The sequence below is a fragment of the Squalius cephalus genome (assembly GCF_949319135.1).
Source record: "Squalius cephalus genome assembly, chromosome: 24".
NCBI classification, from domain to species: Eukaryota; Metazoa; Chordata; class Actinopteri; order Cypriniformes; family Leuciscidae; genus Squalius; species Squalius cephalus.
In genome coordinates this window covers 8,065,115-8,083,996 of record NC_137145.1, presented here as the reverse complement: position 1 = coordinate 8,083,996, position 18,882 = coordinate 8,065,115, and the positions used below count along the sequence as shown (strand labels likewise).

The 18,882-nt window shown below is 38.2% G+C and overlaps 1 protein-coding gene and 1 long non-coding RNA gene across 2 annotated transcripts in view; both read left to right on the top strand.

The window, feature by feature from the left end:
- Positions 1–18,882, top strand: part of dscama (Down syndrome cell adhesion molecule a) — a 79,040-nt gene that overhangs the window by 18,813 nt on the left and 41,345 nt on the right. The gene's annotated exons all lie outside the window — the stretch shown is intronic.
- Positions 5,656–6,521, top strand: LOC307152843. Its single transcript, XR_013820068.1, has 3 exons — positions 5,656–5,870; positions 5,958–6,026; positions 6,376–6,521. It is a non-coding gene; the product is annotated as an uncharacterized lncRNA (long non-coding RNA).

The window sequence follows — 18,882 nt, the reverse complement described above, 5'->3', positions numbered from 1 at the left end:
TATTCCGTTTTTCCCCTCTTTCTCATTCAACCCTGCTCATATTCCGCAGTGAGCAAATGCATTTCAGTGCAGACAAATTTGGCAAACATATGAAAATACATTCTATCTGCTCACTCGGAGAAGCTTACACGTATTGATGGAGAATAAATGGCGTAAAGACTGCCAGTTTTGCCATTTCTTTCCGAGTGAGCAAATCCCACCTCAGGCTTGCTGTGCGTCAACCGAAGCTGGTGGCATTCTGGAGAATTTCCTTTCCATGTTTTCCCGATGTGGTGTTGACATTTTGAAAACCACTGAGCAGCAAGCTGACCATTTTCTGAAAACCACATTTGGCGCCCATCGTGCGGCAAAGCACACATTTAACCCAGCACCCATTTAATGGACTGAATCTAACAAGGCCCAGCAGTAACGAATAGATTCATTAGTGCTAATCTGCTTCATAAATACTCATAAATGCTCAATATTTCAAGATCGTTTAGCCGGTGGGGCCGAGAGCAATCAATACATTCCTACATTTTGACAATTATGAAAAGGAGAACACAAATCTGACCCCGTATAGTTAAAACATTTCCATGCTTGAAAATGAAAGAAAAAGGTTGTGTAGCATTCAAAACAATGGGATAGTAGTGCTTATGTTTTTAACTGGTCCCACTGCGGATTTTTTCCTCCAAGCTGGGTGAGGCTGAGCTCTCGCCTCTGCAGTCGATGTTTCTGTGTATGACAGGCAGGATTGGGGGCTCTTGTCCTCAGTTTTCCCTGTGATTGGTTGAAGTATTGTTATCTAGAGAAAAATGGGTCAACCAGCCCACCAAGGACAGCATGTGTAAACAGGCAAACCAGAGAGAAAGTGGCTCTGGGATGGTGCCTCTTCAGCCAAACTGTTTTAAAACCTTTTCTGTTCATCAGTGCTCAGTGAGCAGAATTCCCAGAATTCCCAACCCTCTCTGAATCCCTGTGCCTTTTCCACTCTGACAGAGACAAGCGAAGCTTAGACGGATAAATAAAAGGGATACTCTGAAAAGGAGAAGAAGAAAATCAATATTGGTGTGCATTAATCATTCTGCGGGTACCAGAGAGAATTATGGGTACACAGAGGGAGAGATTCATGTGTGCTTTTGCATAGCAAATGTTCTCAAGGCTCACTGGTTTTCTCAGGCATCTGGTTAGAGTGATTTTAAGGAGTTTGGTATCGTTTCTTGATTTTTAAATGTTAATTATGTTAATAATGGTTGTTGAAATATTTCTGATCAGTGAACTGATGCAATTCTTTGTTGTTTCAGAAATGGGGCTTCATAAAATGCGATCAGCCCATGATGGTGCTTTTTAAAGTCAATGTTAAAATGGGCACTGTTAACTTTCGTAAAGGTTAAGATTAAGCTAGGATTAGGCCTTAGTTCAATTATAAATCTGCCTTAGAAAAAAAAAACATTGCTGTTGTGCATCTTGAGATAAAACAATGGCACTGACATATTTTAAGATATATCTGTGTATGTTGCTTTCAGTTAAAACAGCTCAAACATGCATTTTAGCCTGGGACTAGTCTTAAGACTTGCCTGTGAAACTGAGGGTAAGTGTGATTTGGCAATGAAAGTTTCCCAAACATTCTTAAACAAGGCAATGTTTTATAGCATCACAGAGCAGCACTCTTTGGTGGAATCAACAAAAAAATTACAGAAACCATTTTTGCCTTTTTGCCTGATCTCACCAAGCCCTTTTATTTTTTCAAACCTCTCATGACCAGTCTCCATTTTTAAATAAATTTGCAACGGATAAAGTCATGTCCCACCCTATGTAGTCATTTTATTCTTGGTCTACTGACCGATCTTATACTGAATCCAGTTTCTGATTTCAGAATCAATTAAATTGCTCTTATCATATGATGGTGTTCATTACAGTTCTTCCCACATAGATGATTAAACCTCAGCCTCAGACTGGATCATATCCAGCTTAGAAAACGCATCATAAAAATAACATTTATTTCCCTAAAGACTTAAATTGGAATGTAAAAGTTGTCCCCCAATCTGGCTAATTATGATGATGTTATAATCTTCATTTGACCTTTGACTCCTTGTTCTGTATCCTGCATCTGCAAATCGGTTTCCCCACAGCAACAGCTAATCACTCTTGAGGACCGTGTCCATGAGCCCTTATCGTCGGCGGACAGCTGCTGCAGTGTGTTTGAATGGAGGCGACGTTTGTTCAGCGTTCATTGTGCTCATGACCACAGCCCCTTTACACACTGCTTCCCTGCTATTGTTTACCGAGAGAAAAGGGAAAAAACCTGGCAGGAGCTTTCATGATAATCTTTGAAATGTTCGTGAATAGGAGAAGAGGGTGAAACGCTCGGTAAAGGAAGAGTAAAACGCTCAAGGTTGTTTGCATTGCAAGACTGCACAACGCTGTTTGAAACAAACAAAGCTAGCAGCTAACAGCTTCAAGGACTTAGCTGATGTTGATATTGCGTATAACTCTGCTGTTCACGTTTGATGTGTTTACTTACTGATTTATGAATAAGTTCACTCAACTATTTAATGTCCTATAGAGCTAGATCTGAGGTTGTTGTTTTGTTTTTTACTATGTGTGGACTTGATAACCTACCTTAGGTTTTAGGTGTTGTATTAGCCTTGTCAATATCAAGGAGTGTTTACTGTCTTCTTTTAGGCAAAAGCAAAAAAAAAAAAATCATTACAAAATTACAAATCGCATAAGACAGAACTGTATTTTGCAACGAGGATAAAACTTCCGTATTCCTCAATAAATAGAAGTGTTGTTGCTAGGGTTCTCCGCTGCTAGCTACGCAGGTAAATGATTGGCTGAAACGTTGCATGCCTCTTCTATTTGTAGCCAGTAAAATCTCCTGCGCCTTTTTTTTTAGTAAATTGCCTGGAGAAATTGAACAAAATAACTGAAAGGGGAGAGGGGGGAGTTGCGTTTCATCTAATTGAGAGCTTCATATTATCTGTGCGGAGAAGATAAGCCCTGTTCTCTTAACAGTTATTACTCACTCTGTTTGTAAGTATGTTTCATCCTTTCTATTGCACTCTGAGGTTTCAGGCCTGCTATCTCTCTTCCTCCCGCTGTAAAGCTTTGCCGCTAGTGCAGCTGCTCAAACATGCAAACTCCAAAATGGAGGCCAAATCATGTGACCGTGAGCAGCCATTTTCTGTATGACTGCGCAGTCAAGTTTAAGTCCAGACAAAGCTGTTCATTTACACTGCTGAACAATTGTTTTTTGGGGAAAAATATAGATTTATTGTTTAATATTGACTTTCTAACAGACAGACGTGCATGAAACAATGATATGTTTGCAATAGATGTGTTGCTGTTTCTCTATGCGTTCACAGATGATGGACACCGCACTGCAATTATTTTTCTTTAAATTCTTGATTTAAACATAAAGCTACCTAATTTTGTGTTTACAAAGAAAAAATTACCAATGAGGTTAGACAAATTTAAATTATATTCTCTGAAAACAATATTACATTTTACACAATTTTAAAATTGAACTAAACTTAAAAAAAAAAAATATTTATATTATATTATATATATATATATTATAATAGTAGTAGTAATAAAATATATTTACTGGCAAACAAATTTTTTTTTGCAATGTGGCTTTAGCCAGAGGCATCAGACACCAGTTTCTTTCCACAGAAATGACTCCTGATATGAATATTGTGAACATATGGTGAATTATTTATGAATGACTAACCCCAGATGCCGCACTTGTTAAAATGTGTTAAAATGTATAAATGCATTCTCATCTGAACCTGGATTTATAATTGATGACATCTGAGAAGTCATTTTAAAGCTTTGGCTCAAGTAGTTTTTGAGACGATGTGTGTCTTTTGCACTAATTAAACCACCTGTGAGTGCTGTATTATTTTAAGGAATGAGCATGGTCAGATCTATCTATCTATCTATTTATCTATCTATCTATCTATCTATCTATCTATCTATCTATCTATCTATCTATCTATCTATCTATCTATCTATCTATCTATCTGTCTATCTATCTGTCTATCTATCTGTCTATCTATCTGTCTGTCTATCTGTCTGTCTGTCTGTCTGTCTGTCTGTCTGTCTGTCTGTATCTTTTTTGTCTTAGTTGTGATGTATAAATTGTGCTGTGACTTTGCACCTGTCGTTCAAGTAAGGGTTTGAGCGAGTCAGCATCTAGACACTGGACAAACACTGGTGAGTGATGGGCACACACTTCAAACATCTTGTGTTGCTGTTGTCTCTGCTCATTTTTGCCTGGTCCTCTGTGTGGGGTGCATTGAGCAGATGGGTCTCAGCAGATTAGATGGACAGATGAGTGGAAGTAGGGTGGTTGGGGGGAGGGGTGACCTCAACATGCTGACCCTTGAGATGTAAGATTTAGAGGAAAAGAGAAGACATTGCATCAACAAGGTTGTGTACAGAGAAGTAGGGCCATTACGTTCCTCTTTTTTGATTTTCATTTTCATTAAGAACATTGCCCCCCAAATTCTCATTACTGTAATGTGTCTGGAAATTTTATTTAGAGTTTTTTTTTAAACATTCTTATTACTTATTCTTATTATGGCGACTCTCCTCATTGTAATATAAAGTATGTAACACTTTACAATAATGTTTTATTTGTTAACATGTATTAACTAACCATGAGCAATACATTTGTTACTGTATTTGTTAATCTTTGTTAGCATTACAGTAGTTGATAAAAAATACAGTTGTTCATTGTTTGTTCATGTTACTTTACAGTGCAACCAATTTTAACAAATACAACTTTTGATTTTAATTATGTATTAGTAAATGTTGAAATTAACATTAACAATTATTAATAAATGCTGTAGAAGTATTTTCATTATTAGTCCATGTTAACAAATGTAGTTAACTAATGAAACCTTATTGTAAAGTGTTACCATAAATTTACCAAAGTTTGTGTCTAAGTGTATCATAATAATTATAATTAATAATTATATATATATATATATATATATATACACGTGTTTAAATATTACATATTGTTTCCATATGTATTATATCATGTTATGTGTATATAACTCTTATTATTATACATTAAAAATAAATATAATTTATAGTTTTATGTATTTTTAATGTTTTAGCATTACGGCAATAATGCTATAATGGGAAAAAGTTCATTTGAAATCATTGTCTTGAATAACAGAATGCCTCTTTTTCATTTTAAAATCTTTCCAATCTACAACCATTAAAAAAAAGAACTTTTGTTTTTCTTTGCTCTTTCTTTGGACTATAGATGAAGATGGCACTGTCTAAAGTTTCCCTTCTGTGATGGTGATGCCACTTGTCTGATAAGTAGGTTGAAAAATGGACCCCTGGGACGCAATCCAGGGCCACACAGACAGGGGCCACGCGGAGTAATTAAAGCATCCACATCCAGACAGCAGATCAGTAATCCGCCTGGCATATGGAGATGAACAGAATTAACGCAGAGGCGAAAACAAATGAATCAAAGCGGCCAGAAGCTTAAGAGCAAATATTTGTTTTTTTGGTGACCTGTCAGGATTCTCCGCTGAGCCGAAGTGGTTTAGACAGACGCTCGCTGACCCAGAGCACAAGTGTCTCTCTGTTGTGACGTAGACGAGAATCTTGAATTTGTTGCTGCAATTGATTGGATGTTGCATTAAGGTTTTATCTGTGGTGATAGTTGCATATTTTATATTCACTTTGCGCTTCATTGAGTGTGTTGTAGTAAATGAGGTTTGCGTTTTAGAATTAAGAAATCATTTTAAAGAAAGAAAATGAGCATTATGTTACACAGAGCCATACTGCAGTGTGTGTTTGACGTGTCTGGGGCTGAATGGTGACCGGGAGTGGGCAGAGACAGATCACTTCTCTCCATGGCAGTAAGTCAGGCCGTTAATGTCTAATTGGCACCTAATGAGGGACTGCGGTCTGACAGCCTCTGAGATCCGCTCTCATTACCTCTTCAGAGCCCACAACATCTCTGACTGTGTTCATCTGAGAGCCGCACTTCATCTTTAAACTCCTTAAACGATCAGGTCAGTGTGTGATATTAATCAGCCCAATCAGGAAAAAAAAACTCTGAATTACTATTATTATTATCATCTTCATCCTCTCATGACTCAAAGTATATTAGTGAAGTAATTACATCAGTTTTACATGGATTTGAGGATTTCATTTAAAATGTTTCGTTCCCATCAAAAGCTCCTTAGGTTTATTTCAAACTTGTCTCAGAGCCAAAGCAAATATAATACGTGTATCTAGTTACATACTATAGGATTATAGAGATCAAGCTCTCTGTGTATCAGCTGTTCGTAAAATAACATGTGTTTCAATGTTCTCAAGCGCCTAATCTGACTTTTTTTTTTTTTTTTTGATTTTCCACAGGATAAGACATCTGCTTTCAAAAAACCCTCCACATTAATACCTAAATCTCTCGCAAGGATTAACTGAACTGAATTTAACCACTGTAGATGTCTGTTTGTGTAAGGAAAATTGATTTGATCTTGAGGATATACACAGCAGTGTAAAGACAAAACATGCACTTTTAATGACTACTCTTTTTCACTTTAGGTTAGCAAAGAACATTAATATTGTGTATTGGCGTTGTCATCTCAACTTTGTTGACTGTACAAATAAAGTCTGATCTTTGGCATCTGGCCTTTTTTGATTTGACTTGAGAGATTTTTTGCAAAGAAGAGAAGACTTTACAACTGATGCTACCTTGGTTTTCCTTAGAGACACGGAAGCCTCCAACCTAGCTGTGGTTAATGAGTAAAACTGGGTTGGCAAGATTACATGTATCCCATAATTCACAAAACAATGTTTGCTCGCAGGCAGAAACTGAACTCTCTTTACTCCGCTGTACTGTATGTGCATTAACGTGCCTCCCGCACAAGTTCATCTGCATAAGATGATACAGTAGCGCCTCAGGATATGAACAGATGGGGGTGTTTAGTAAACTCACAGCCCCCCCCCCCCCCCCCCCCACGGGCGGCTCTGTTAACCTGTCACTTGTCATCACAGGAGATCCAGGCACCATATGCCCAGAGCACCAGAACCTCACCAGACATGAAAGCGGATGCGGAGAGTAACAGGGGAGCTTCTTTTTTTTGTGCCGTCTGTTGTCGCGATCAAAGATCTGTCAGTTTGCTCTGCATAATGTGGAAAACTGTTCTGATCATGCAACGTCTGCTTCTTAGATTGATCTCTGGGATATGTTACTAGCTCATTGATCCACTGCAGACACCTGTGAGAAACTCCTGTTGACTAACAGTTCAAACATGAAACGCTTATCCGCGTTTGCGTGTAGACGATCAGGATAAATAAAATCCTGAGCTCTGCTTTATTTATTTATTTTTCTATTAGCCTATTTATATTATAGGAGGTTTTTTTAGGATTTGTATTATTTTTCTTTATTTGTATATTTTCAGTATATTATATAAATGGTGTAAAATAAATAGTGAAAGTGTATGTGTGTGTATATATACATATATATATATATATATATATATATATATATATATATATATATATACACACACTGTATATACACACTTTTATTTTTAATAAAAAAAATTAAGTACTAATTAAAAAATGTACTAATTATTATTTAGTAAATATTTAATACAATTACATTTGGTGGTAATATATATATATATATATACATACAAATGGTATATATATGTATATATAATATATATATATATATATATATATACATACAAATGGTATATATTTTATATAAATAGTGTAATTAATATATATATATATATATATATATATATATATATATATATATATATATATACTGTACACACACACTTATTATTATATTGTACTATTTTTTACACTTTTTATGTTAAATATTCACCAATACAAAATAGAATAAATAGAAGAATGTGCTGGGCTTTAAAACTTAAAAAATATGCAAAAGCACAAAACTTGGTCCATATATCATGTTCTACATTATAAGTCATGTGACTTTGTGTGACAATCAGACAAAATTTTAAGTTGTTATTTACCAAAAATCTTAATAGTAGCCAGACTTCCTTGCCACCGAAGTATTGTTTACTATTTGTGAACAAATCTGTGTTTTGAGTCAGGTCTTTTGAATGAATCTGGTTCTGAATGATTCATTCCCAGCAAAAAAACAAAAACACTGTTCCTTCAATGCTTGATCAGTCATATTCAATGTTTACATTTTCAGAAGAAAATGTGAGTGGTTCTTGCCTGTGCTTTGATAAGCAGTTGCTAGGGTTTTATCTGTGGTTGCTATGGCATTGATAGTACTGGTTGGTCACTAGGAGGTTGCTTTCTGACCCAAGTCTCAATGATATTCTGGTGCCTGAATTTTGCAGTAAGCATTTTCTGAAAAATGCTGTTGACATTTTGAAATCACGAAAAACAAACACACCCCTACCCAAAAGGATCAACTTGATAGCTCCGCCCCCAAATTCACGAACACACTATGCGACACAGGCACCTCCCCTCTCATGAGTGGACACGCCCCTTACTACTGATTGGCTACAAGTGTCTGCACTCGGTCTGATCGCTTACTGCACCTTTAAAGGGGTCATCGGATGCCCATTTTCCACAAGTTGGTATGATTCTTTAGGGTCTTCATGTAAAGTTTGTAACATACTTTGGTTAAAATTCCTCAGTGGTTGTGTAAAACAACACCCTTTTTACCTCCTCAAAAACAGCTCTTTTCACAGCGACCTGTTTCAGTGCATGTCTCTTTAAATGATAATGAAGAACTGCTCATCCCACCCCTCTCTTCCGTGGGGCGTGTGGACACAAGACACGTAAAGTGCTGCCTTGGCAGACAGTATACAAATGGCTGAGGGCGGAAATATGCTAATACGGGACAGTCCGTCAGTGGTCGTGGGCGGAGCATGAGCAATATGACATCATACTGCTCAGAAAATCCAAACGGCTTGGTTATTGAGAGTGTTTAGACTTTTTGAGGATTAAAAAAAAGGGGTGAATGGATTTTTTTGAGGAGTTGGTATATTTTTTAACAATAAACAATATTTTCGGAGTTGATGGACTCAATCTACTCCATCTATGTTTTGATCATATTTCTGAATCCGATCCAGACTTAGTGTTTGACAAAAACGTGATTTTCTCAGCTTTTTGCTCAAAATGTTGCTTTTTTTATGAAACTTACCCACATTCAAGTGTATCAAGTGTACATTCAAAAAAAAATTTTTTTTAAATCAGAGGGTATGTTCTTTCTTTTGATATATTGCATGTTCAGATATTCATACATCAAAATATTCTGGGGGTCATGAAAATTGTGTGAAAATGATCAAAAGCTCTGGCGGTGGCTGGCAACTTAAAAAAAAAATAACGCTGTTGGGGAAAGAGTTTATTATTTAGAGTTCAGGGTTTGTATTATTTATAGTGATGTTTGCCTTAACACGCACTACTAATTAAAACAAACAGTCTTGTCGTTTATATTAAAAATTTCGCTCAAAGCGGCATTTTGATGTGGCGAAAAGTATGCCAAGGGCTTTTTGTATGGCTTGTCTGGATGGCACCGTCCGATTTCAAAAAGGCTTAGTCCATCAAAAGAGCTCCATGTATTACATGTATAATGCATAAAAAATGCATTTTTCTCCGAATGTTCAGTCACATGAATTTTGAGTAAGACATTGCTGGGGGCTTGACGTCCTCAGAGACAGGACCCGAAAAAGGGATTATTTTCTCTCTCTCTCTCTCTCTCAGAGCTTATTCCTGCGAGAAAGAGACGGGGAGAATGTCTTGGTGCAGTAGCCCAGTGACACATTGCTCTGATCTGCCTCCAGCAACACCACCAACCCCCCGTCTCCACCCGCTTCCACTCCGTGCTAATGTCAAAGCCTACGAGTCACTCCGCTGGTTGCCACAGTAACAGACTCACCTTCCTCTTGCCTGTCAAATCACACCTAAAGAGACAGATACGTCTCGTAGTGAAGAGTCAGATAGAATGCAAACCGCGAAATAGACACGTCTCTGAAATAGCTAAAAGCTTTTCTTTTTTTTTTGTTCAGTACATTGCCGGAAAAAGAACAGCTGTCAAGGAAAGAGAAAGAATCATGGTTTGGGAGGGGGGAGGAGGGTGTTCTGGGTAGAAAGTGGGTGTATCAGACATGACAACCCGACTTTTGCAAATTTGCAAGCTTCACAGGACAGCTGTATTCCAGAAAAGAGCGTCTGGCTCTCTATACTGTCTGTCTGCGCATCACAGCACCGCGGGTGGCAGCCACAGAGGAAACACAGCCTTTTGGCACCTGGGCGTTTAACCTGCATTTTACTGCATGTGCTGACAGGCAATTAAACCGTAGCCAGGGGCTAATTACCTCAGATAGCAGCAGCTGCAGTGGAGACGAGAGGTAAAATCTGAGCACATCAAAAATGGCGTTGTTCGCTTAAATTACGAAGATGCATGTTAGCGTGTTACTGTGTCCGACAGCATGAGACGGAAGATCTGTGATTAGATGATTTATGTAATGTGAGTTTTTGGAAACTTCAACACGTTTTTTTTTTTTTTGCACAAAGGCAAATGTGGCTTTCGGGGAAGATGTACGGAGCTAAAAGAACAATGTCAACTCCACAAAAGCGTAATGGAGTAATTGTCGGTCTCCACGGTAACATTCAGTGCACATTGTTCAGGTGGAGCAGCTGACAGAAAGACCATTACATAGTAACCCTGAGAGAGAGAGAGAGAGAGAGAGAGAGAGAGAGAGAGAGAGAGAGAGAGAGAGAGAGAGAGAGAGAGAGAGAGAGAGAGAGAGAAAGTCTCATGTGGTTAATACCGTATTTTTGCCTCCTTTTTATCATATGTTGTGTAGAACTGAAGTATAAAATGTAAAATGTTTGTATTGCTGAAGAACTAGCATTTTCTGGTTAGTTGTGCTTGCTAAGGCATTATTTCTATTCTGTATATAAAGTAGACCAGTGGCGTAGCGTCTGGGTATGCACATGCATATAGGCCCGGGTGGATTGGGGCCCGCAGCGTGGACCCCCGGAAATGCGGTTTCAACCGAGGGGGCCAATTAAAAATGTTTTTTTTTTTTATCCATGGGCCCAGGGCGGACTTGTTACGCCACTGAAGTAGACCCTTTGATCTGCCCCTTTCTACAATTTATAATCCCCGATAACTTTTTAGCATAGTGTCACAGTGGCGAGTTTTGCATGCATAGCACCACTCATATTTATTTAAAATTAATGTTATTTGTTTGAATTTTTTTAATGTACACAAACTATACATACAATGTAACTCTTGGCCCTCTAGTGGTTAAAAATTAAACCGCATGCATTTTGCAGAAGAACATTGTTTTGGTTGTGCTTCGGCTCTGTGTGACTGTGCGAATGAATATGGTTATCCTATTGCTCATAAAATATTTACTACTAGACTCAAGAGATATAACCAGTTTAGATGGAAAGGATCTCAGGTTGACTAGCTGAAGGCTTTACTGTAGCTATACCCATTAAAAGACAGTACTTCCTTGAAAATTAATTCCAGCACAGCGCTGCGAAAACCAAAATGAAGTGACCCTTCAGATAATGTTTTACAATGAACTCTGTTAGAGAACTACATATGGCAATTTATATGTTCAATAAAATATCTTACTCATCTGTTGAGTAATAAAAACTCCGTCATCTCCGCATCTCTTTTACAACATTTCAAATCCCTCGGTTCTCACCATCTCCAAAAAGCCAAGCCAATGTTGATTCTTGTTTTATTACGAGCTCTGTCTTGTTCTCTTTTTGCCAGCAGACTCTTCTTTTTAAACAGGTGATTCCCCGGAGGTTCGAGATTAAGCTGCTCCATATCAAACTTTCTCGCTCGCTGTGACAACTAACCTATGCCACTCCCACATGCATCAAATTAGCCGGAGCAACTTTTCTGGCATACGGTTATGACGAGACACGCACATGCGAGTGATGTATGTATGCAATTTCCCGCGAGAACCTTCCCGCTAGGTCTAAAATATGAAATATCGCAAAAATATGGATAAGTACATAATCAAATTCACAGATATTACACCATTTAAACCTTATTAAAAATACATACTGAGTTACTAAAACAATCTTTGTTAAAGAAAACATTTGTTCACAGTTTGAACGTTTGGACTGAAGATATATTGATTGTTTTTTTTTTATTTTGTTAATTTTGAACAAATAAAAAGTTACATAGTGTACCTTTAAAAAAACAAGACAAAACAGTCCACTTGCTTTGTCTTTGTTTTAGAAATCCTCAGTAATTTTGCATGCAGCCTACTGCGTCTAGTTGACATGGGGAAGTGTTGTCCAGAAGTCCCGAGACGCAGGTAACCGTCTGTTCCTGTTTACTCTGACGGAGATGGCAGTCCTGCCAGCAGTCACGAGGGGATGGAAACTTCCCCCCTGGAGCAATTAAAACCCGAGGATAATTGACAGGGTGTTATCACTCTTCATCTCTCCACTAGCTTGAGATGAGAGAGAGAGAGAGAGAGAAAGGGAGGTACATATTTGCAAATAATCCTGGTCATCAAATATCCATTTAAAGGAGAACTCCGGTCAATTTTAACATTGAGCTCATTTTTTTGTACATTTGGAGTGCTGTCAATACAGAGAACAACGACAAAAAACGGTGTTGCCTACACCGAGTTATTCTATTTTTAAAATTTGCACCCTGTTGACTTCAATAGGGCAAGTAGTAAGCCTGCTTTTTAGCCTCTTAACATCCTTTAAGTGTCATTACAAGTGCACAGAAAATGTGAGTGATTCCTTCCGAGTGAACACGGGTGGATCTGACTGCAGTAGATGTTAGAGATATTAATAAAAACGAAGTTAATTCAGCCAGCGCTCATACCTTTGTTTACATCCTGTTTTCGGTGGAACGCCATAGTAATCGGTTGTCGAGTTCACGCGCGTGATAATTGGTAACTAAACCTATGCGCGTGAACTCGACAACCGATTACTATGGCGTTCCACCGAAACAGGATGTAAACAAAGGTATGAGCGCTGGCTGAATTAACTTCGTTTTTATTAATATCTCTAACATCTACTGCAGTCAGATCCACCCGTATTCACTCGGAAGGAATCACTCACATTTTCTGTGCACTTGTAATGACACTTAAAGGATGTTAAGAGGCTAAAAAGCAGGCTTACTACTTGCCCTATTGAAGTCAACAGGGTGCAAATTTTAAAAATAGAATAACTCGGTGTAGGCAACACCGATTTTTGTCGTTGTTCTCTGTATTGACAGCACTCCAAATGTACAAAAAAATGAGCTCAATGTTAAAATTGACCGGAGTTCTCCTTTAACAGAGAACACATTGAGGGCCACTGGCTCCTTTAAGCTGACAGAGATTCTGTACCTTGTAATATGTGAGCATCAAAGTGTAAATCAATTTATCTGCATTGCATTTGGCACATGCTTTTATCCAAACTGACTTACTGTGCATTCAAAGTAAAATTATATCAGTATATGTGTTACATAGGAATTGATCCTGTGACATCGCCGGAAATGCAAAATGTTTTTTTTTCTCTCCAAATGGAGGCTAACATATTTATTTAGTTTTAATTTTGGTCCATAAAGCTGCATTATTTTATTGTCATCAACTCCTCACTGTAAATAAAACTCGTTTCCATTAAGCAGCGTTATAAAAGATTAACAGGATCTATTTTAGCACATGATTTGACATTATAGGCTTCAGTTCGCTGCAGTTTTTTATATCAAGGAGTTTAATGAACTGAGCACAACAGCAAGGACACGTGCACTCAGACTTACTGTCGCACGCTTTCATCTGTCCATCTATCTTTCATTTGTCTCATTCTACCCTTTCGCTCTCCATCACTCATCTCTCTCTCTCACACAGACACACACTTGGTCCTGAATATTTAATGTCTTTGAATTACAGTGCCTCTCATCCATAATGAAGAGATATCAGACAAATTGAGCTTCTCGCTCGTTTCGCAGCTGAGAAGCTAAATGATTTTAAGGGTCAGGTTTGTTTGAATATCTAATCCAGATTCAGTCTCCAGGGCTGCTGTGTGTTCCCTGACTCAGCTGGATACCTTTCCTATCAGCTGCTGCTAATCACTGAGATTGGTTGCAAAAATGAAACCTCAAAACGCTGGGAAGGTAATCATGTTATGTAGACAATTTTATACACTACTGGTCAATAAGTAGTTTTAATGTTTGCTCACCAAGGCTGATTAAAAATGCAGAAAAATAGTAATGTTGTGAAATATCATTACCATTTAAAAGTTTTTTTTTTATTTTTTAGCTCTTGAGCACCAAATCAACAGTACAAAAGTTTATTTTAAAAACTAAATTGACATCACTGTATATATAATGCAGTTCAATGCATTCACAATGTCTTACAATGCATTGTGAATAACATTGTGTTGTTATGCAGCAATCACTATGATTGAGTTTACAGTAAATCTGTTGATTTAACCCTGTGCTGTACTGTAACATATTATAGACTCTTTGGATGTTTGTATGAACAGCTGGATTGAAGATCAGTCCTCTTCAGGTGTGTGTGTGTGTGTGTGTGTGTGTGTGTGTGTGTGTGTGTGTGTGTGTGTGTGTGTGTGTGTGTGTGTGTGTGTGTGTGTGTGTGGCCAAAACAGCTTACAAATCATATTCAAAAATGCAGAAAGTTTTCTGTGATGGGTAGGTTTAGGGGTAGGGTTAGTGAATAATCTCAAAATTATTCAACCCCCTGAATAGAATCCCTCACAACAGCACAAATCTGCAAAACAGCTGTTCTCTCAAGCACACCCGATGCAACTAATCAAGGGCTTCATTAGTTGCAAGAGGTGTACTTGAGCTAGAACACATGAAATACCCAAACTGGGTTTGTTGAGTGTCATGTTTGACTGCATGTTAGAAAGAAGTCAAAAGAATGGTACAAAAAGTTAAGAGAAGATATCATTGCCCTTCACGAACAAGGAACAGGATACAAAAAGATAGCGAAGGCACTCAATGTTCCTTGAGACACTGTTGGAAGCATAGTTCACAAGTTCAAAGTTAAAGGAACAGTGATTACACTACCTGAATGGGGCAGAAAAAGGAAGCTATCAACGGTTGCAACCAGATTTCTCAGAAGGCAGATTCAGAAAAACCCTTGAGTGACTCCAAAAGACCTGCAGCAAGACTTGGTGGCAACAGGACTGACAGTTTCAGCTTGCACAGTAAGGCGTGTACTAAACGCATGTCAGAATTCCAAGACTCCACTACTGACCCAAAAGCACAAGAAATGTGCTCAAAATTATATAAATAAACCACAGAAATCGAACTTTTCAGCCCTATGGATCAGCAGTATGTCTGGAGAAAGAAGAATGAAGCGTATGTTGAAAAGAACCCTCTGTCTACAGTTAAAGGGGGGGTGAAACACTCAGTTTCAGTCAATCTCATGTTAATCTTGAGTACCTATCGAGTAGTACTGCATCCTTCATATCTCCAAAAAATCTTTAGTTTTATTATATTTATAAAAGAAAGATAGGCTGAACCGAGTCTTTCCGGAAAAACCCGAGCGGCTGCAGGCGTGCCGTGTGGGCGGAGCTAAAGAATCACGAGCGCTGTTCTTCACTGTTTACTTGCTGTGTTTACGTGCCGATAGCTAACAACACACAGACATTTGAAGCAGTTTTACTCACCGCCTGCGGTTCCAACGCACGACCGTGAACCTTTATCGTTGGGACTGCTCCATCCTTAAGCATTAGACGATCTGCAAATCCGGCGTCGAACTGGGCCTTGTTTATAAAACAATCATCGTCGAAATGCAGGGAACAGGGAACTCCGTTGATGCTCTGGAAAAACAAACTCCATCCACTGGTCCCTTAACGCTGGATTCTTCGGGAATCTGTGCAGGGTTGTCTTGCCCTGGCAACCAAAAACACACTTTCTTTGACATCGCGAGTACAGCGCTTTGATGGGCGTACTGCTTTCGCTCTCTCGCTTGTCGCTCTGGTCTACGGGTGCGCGCGCGCCCTCCCGGGAGAAGTGCCCTTAGGACCCTTATAAGGAAATTCCGCTCCATCTGACGTCACACATGCCCATACTCGAAAAAAACTTTCCGAAACGTGTGACAAACCGGAAGGAGTATTTTTCGCACAGAAATACTCCTTCAAACGTACAACTTAATTTTTTAAACTTTGTCCATGTTTAGCAGGGGAATCCAACTCTTTAACAGTGTAAAAAACTCAGTATGCATGAAATAGCATTTCACCCCCCCTTTAAGCATGGTGGGGCTCGGTGATGCTCTGGGGCTGCTTTGCATCCTCTGGCAAACCTTCAGCGTGTGGAAGGCAAGATGGATTCATTGTAGTATCAGGAAATCCTAGGAGAAAACGTCATGCCGTCAGTGTGGAAGCTGAAGCTTGGGCGTTATTGGACCTTCCAACAGGACAGTGATCCCAAGCATACCTCAAATTCCACCAAGGCTTGGTTGCAGAAGAAGTCCTGGAAGATTCTACGGTGGCCATCACAGTCACCTGACTTGAACCCCATAGAAAATCTCTGGTGGGATTTGAAGAAGGCGGTTGCAGCACACATACGATTCCTCAGAAACGCTGCCAGAAGCTGGTGTCTGGTTATACGTCTCGTTTGCAGCAGGTCATAACAGCAAAAGGGTGTTCAGATGCTTGCCATAAAGGGATTGAATAATTTGAATACTGCAGAAGTCATTAAAAGTTGCATTTTCAGTTGAATTTGGGGACACCACTTGAAACATTTGTTGTGTTGAGCCGTTTCAATTCATTTTGTTTGATTTGTTCATTGCAAGCAGCTGAAAATCTGTACATTTTGCCAATAAACTTAATTTACAATGGTGGTTGAATAATTTCGATTGCAACGGTAAATCATACAACAATGCAGAAAGTGTAGTTGGGTAGGTTTAGGGTTAAGGGATAGTATACAGTTTGTAAAAAATCATTATGTCTATCATTATGTGTAAAGTCTCCATAAAACATGGAAACATGTGTGTGTGTGTGTGTGTGTGTGTGTGTGTGTTTGTGTGTGTGTGTGTGTGTGTGTGTGTGTGTGTGTGTGTGTGTGTGTGTGTGTGTGTGTGTACAGTAACAGTATGGGCCACGTTTCCCTGACAACAGCAGCTGCTGTCAACTCACATCTCACACTCTGACAAATTATGCTTTTTACAACCCTGTTAATTGCATTCCATCTCTCTCTCTCTCTCTCTCTCTCTCTCTCTCTCTCTCTCTGATAAAGACACTGATCAAACTGAAGCTCACTTATTAGCATGATTAGGCTTTATTAAACGCCTAGGTCTTGCTCTTGTTTTTTTTTTTTTTTTAGAAAACTCTCCCCCACTTTATTCCGGATAATGCGGTCACACTGGCTTTTGTGCTTTACTGTTGTTTTGAATTGAACAAACTCCTTACCTGTGTAAGCTTAATTTTTTTTTTTTATCTTACTTTTTGTGTTGTTTAGAGTTATAAATCACCTGAACAGGTTATGTTAGGTTTACTTGAGATGGGCATCAATCAATTCAAAAAAAGATAAAAAAAATCTTACCGACCCCAAACTTTTGAACAGTAGTGTACTTCTTATGTTGATTCTCTTACAGAGACAACAGAAATTTTGAACTAAATTCATTCATTGACTTTTTAGACATCACCATTAGTAATGTCTGATTCACAAATGAATTATTCTATTGATTTGATTCATATAATCAACAGTAAGCACCTTAGCAGGCACCACTAACCACATATTTATTTTACCACAAATACTTTTATATGATGACTCAAAATAATGTGTGAATCGCCTTTAGAACGATGTCAATGAATTCACTACTGAATCAGACTTCTCAACGTTATCAAATACTCACTGAAGGCTTTTCTCTGCAGATCACGTTGCAGACAAGCCGCTGTCAGAGGCGAGCTGGATCGTTAATATTGATTACACTCTATTGTACAGTGTACACACACAAACATATATAAACCAATTAACTGATCAAATATCTTATGGGCTGTCGTCAGAGCCACGGGAACGGATTCATGTTGATTGCGTTCAGTATTTTTGTGTTATTTGGAAGGTGACACATGCGTGATCTTAAACTCTGTTAAAGAAGGTTTATAATTTCCCTTGCTCTTTTGAAACAACCCACTCTGACATGCACCTTTTATCAACAATGGAAACTAAGCTGCAAATTTGGTCTTTCAGAAATCATCATGGCGTTGATGTCAGTCAGAACCACAAGCACGTTAACATATGACCTCCCACATTTACATATTAATGCTTATTCAGAATTCAGCAACTTGGCCTGCATGACAAACAACAGTGTTGAACTACACAGATGTAAGCCAGTCATAACAGCTACTGTAACATACTTTTCTATGGAAGCTTGGTTTCACCATGGAATAAAAAATAAATAAGCATCATTATAAAAGACTTTTTATCACACAATTCCAACTTTATTGCCCGGTTTTTACAGACAAGGCTTAGTCCCAGACTAAAATGCATGTTTAAGCTGTTTTAACTGGAGCAAATTGAACTGGTATCTTAAAATATGTCAGTGCCATTGTTTTGTCACAAGATGCACACCAGTAATGTTTTTTTCTAAGGCACATTTATAAAAGATACTCAAATGCACTAATTTATCTAAGGCCTAATCCTGGTTTAATCTAAACCCTATCTGTGAAACCAGGCCTTTAACTCGCAATTGCAAATTTATAGCTCACAATTCTGATCCACAATTCTGATTCTGAAACTCACAATTGTGACTTGCAATTCTGAGTTTAGTTATAAACTTGCTGAAATGTCTCTCATTTCAGACTTTTTTTTTTAGATATAAACTTGCAATTGCGAGAAATAAAGTCAGAATTGTGAGAAATAAACTCACAATTGCAAGTTATAAAGTCAGAATTGCTTTATATAAACTCACAATTTCA